Genomic DNA, 3417 nt, shown 5'->3' with positions numbered 1-3417 from the left:
GTGAAAGGAAATTCAAAGTAAGTCACAGTTTGACAAATTATTGTTATTATTGACAAGGGCTATCCACCTGTAACTATCTGTTAATGACAAAAAACGTCATTCCCGCTGTGACTTTTCATCAAAAAATTGTAGAAGAGAACTTTTTTGGCATGAAAAATTTTCGTAATTTCAAGCAAGGATCGTAATTTTTCTTTTTGGATGCTTAAGTGTTTCAATATGCTACCAATTAAACATGGAACAATTTCAAAATAATGCTTAATAACAAAGCTGAAATTCGCTTTTCAACTGTTAATATCTTCTAGAAATTTTCGAAAAAAAAAATTTTCAATATTTTTCTCGTACTCCCCAAGTGAGCCTCTATGAGCCCTTAAAAGGAATGACGGAAATTTTGAATCACCCTGTAGTACTGTTACGAAAATGTTATATGCAACGCTGTTGTTTCCGCAAACAAGAAAAGGCCGTATTATTGAGCCGAGGTTAACGACCGGAAAAATTATCTTGCAAGTTCGTTAGGCCCTACGTCATCAAATCAGTGCTGGCCAACAATCGGTACTCAATTAGAAAATTAGGCAGTCAAGGTGCCATCAAATGTTCTAAGAATCAGTTACGTCACTGGCCGTAGAATTGAACTCCCCAGGATTTCCAAAATTTAGTTGAACTAAACACCTGTAAGTATGAGTTCAAATAGTAATCATTCTGTTCTGCAGTGTTAGATATGCGGATTTAATATGACCCATCGTAAATACGTGCTTATTGCAGTATTTCCATCGTGTCATGAGATAATTTGTCTATTGATAATAACCCATCGCAAATACGTGCTTATTGCAGTATTTCTATCGTGTCATTGAGATGAATTGTGTATTGTGAATGACCCATCGTAACTACGTGCTTTCTGAAGTATTTCTATCGTGTCATTGATCATAAATACGTATTTGTTGCAATATTTCCGTCATTCAAAATCTTGTCATAATTGACTTCATTTGTGTTTTAGGTTAAAACTCTGAAGTACTTGAGTCCTTTTTATTTAACAGCTGGCAATTCGGATAGTAATCCTAATGATCGAGCAATAATGCAGCCCGATGACAAATGAATTCTAATGATCAGTAAACATGTGTATTGACATTATTTGATGTTGATTTGTTTATTTTGACGAATTTTTTGTTTTGTAACAAAATATATATTTTACTTAAAGTGTATTTTGTTACGTCTACCTATTGGTTAATTCACTCATTCCCAGAGCGAAATGCTGTCAGTTTGGTCGTGTTAGATTCAAATCAAATCAAATCAAAATATGCTTTATTGCCACGAAAAAATTCACAAATTTTATGCACAAAGCGAGTAAAAAAAACCAAATACTACAACATAAAGTACGTACAGTATAGTCAACAATGGTAAGAAATTAAAAAATATAATAAAACAGTACAAAATATATCACGTACAATAGTTATGGACAGAAGATACAAACACTGAGGTTATCAGAATCAGTTAATCACCTATCGTTACAAGCGGTGCAGAATAACCACACAATTTAAAAGTGGATAACATGGGTGAATTGAATCAAGTAGCACCCCAAACCATAACAAGAAGCAACTGTTGACCTTGTTCATGTTATTGCAAGCGGATCGTGATCATACCCATTTGATAGTTATAACAATTGACGTTAGTGTCGTCCGAGATATTGAAATTTTGCTCGCTGAACTTGAACCTAATACGATTCCGCTCCGCTTGCAACTTGCGGTCCCGTTGATAAACAATAAAAATAAACATGAGCTTACAAACTGATGACCCCGAAGTAAAAAATTGTAACTACCATACAAATCCAATTAACGCCCCGGTAAATACCGCATGTGATGTCCGACGTATTTAGAGATTTAAGATGGGATGGAAGATGATCGTATAATTTCTTGCCATTGTAAATAATTGCGTTTTTAATGAGTTACTTATGTTGTGGCCGTTTTGGAAAAGTTACTAGATGTTTGCGTATCAAGCAGACAGTCTCCAAGAGAAACAAAGCGGGAAGTGTAGGAATTGTAAGGTTTTCAAAGTAGTGCTTGCAATGAGCTCCACCCTTCAGGCCAAACAAGTAGCAAATTGCTCTTTTCTGAAGTTTAAATATAGTTTGAAATTGCGGGGTGTTACAGCAGCCCCAAAAGGGTAGGCCAAAGCGGATCTGAGACTCAAATAGAGAGAAGTAAGCGAGTCTGGCGGAGAACACATTCAGTTCTCTAGAAACTGATCAAATTGTTTCTTTGCTAGGAAGTCAACACGAGTAGACCACTTTAGGTTAGCGTTAATGTTCAAACCCAGAAATTTTACTGACTCAACGGAATTTAATATTGCTGTTATGAAGGAGCAAGGGTTGTAAAGCTCGTCTATAAGATAGGGTACCGTTTTATTGACGTTAAAACCCAGAAAACTAGAGTCAGACCAAGCCTTGATCATAACGAGATAGCTAGGAACCCTAGAGTGGAGGAACACAGCATCAGAATCACTCCATGTTACGCTTGTGTCGTTCGCAAAGAGAGTAATTTTGCCTTTAATTTTCATGTAGGTAATGTCATTGATGTATAGCAGGAAAAGAATAGGTCCAAGTATAGAACCGTGTGGGACTCTATTGGGAATCAATTTACAGTCAGAGACGGACTCGTTAGCTCTAACAAACTGTTGCCAGTTTTGAAGATAGGACTTAAACCAGTTGAAAGAAATTCTACGTACTCCATAAAAATCAAGCTTCTCATCAATCAATCAATGCTTTTGCATAGTCACACAAGATTTTAGCAGTGAGGCGATGGAGGCGTAGGTTCCACAATCCTCACGATAGCAGCAGTACGTCCTAAACTTTCGATGCTCTTTAAAAAATATAAATCTACCAGTGAGTCCTTGGATATTGAGGGTATAATCATTGAATCGGTTGACGAAGTAGCAGTTGGTCCAAAGTCCATTTCGGCTAATGAAACAATTGGCACTTTTGTGGACAAGGACGGCAAAGGCCACATCGGTACAAGAAAAGCAAAGCGCCAATGTGGCTACAAACTTCACTGTTGCCTGCCATACAAGTGCAGTGTCCATTTGCAACAGTACCATCTTTGGTGATAATACACCAAGCCCTAAGAGCTTTAGCGTTTGGTTTTTGTGAATGTTTCACCTGGAAAAATAAAAAACAAAGTGAAATTTGTCAGTAAACAAACCGATGAATAAGAGTTAAAAAGTCGAAAACGTGAGACCGAACCTTTTAATTGCCATATACGCATTTAAAATATACATTTTTTTAAGTCCTTTATTTATTTCTTATAAAAATATTACCTTTTCAACCATGACCAGCACCAAGGGTTTTGTAAGCTTTCATTTGCTCATGTGTATAAAAACTATGCGTTAACACAACAGGGAAATATGTCTGGGTATGTGACTGGTGGAATG

General features: G+C 36.4%; 1 long non-coding RNA gene across 1 annotated transcript; it reads right to left on the bottom strand.

The window, feature by feature from the left end:
• Window positions 1–2586: 2586 nt before the first annotated feature.
• On the bottom strand, window positions 2587–3411 carry LOC109542348. Its single transcript, XR_007280861.1, has 2 exons — window positions 3304–3411; window positions 2587–3145 (listed from the first exon to the last, which is right to left on the bottom strand). It is a non-coding gene; the product is annotated as an uncharacterized LOC109542348 (long non-coding RNA).
• Window positions 3412–3417: the final 6 nt, after the last annotated feature.

Source organism: Dendroctonus ponderosae, unplaced genomic scaffold, assembly GCF_020466585.1.
Source record: "Dendroctonus ponderosae isolate FM_Combo_2020 unplaced genomic scaffold, Dpon_F_20191213v2 Dpon_F_20191213_2, whole genome shotgun sequence".
In the NCBI taxonomy this organism is placed as follows: Eukaryota; Metazoa; Arthropoda; class Insecta; order Coleoptera; family Curculionidae; genus Dendroctonus; species Dendroctonus ponderosae.
The sequence above is the reverse complement of the archived record's forward strand: the minus strand, read 5'-3'. Positions and strand labels throughout refer to the sequence as shown.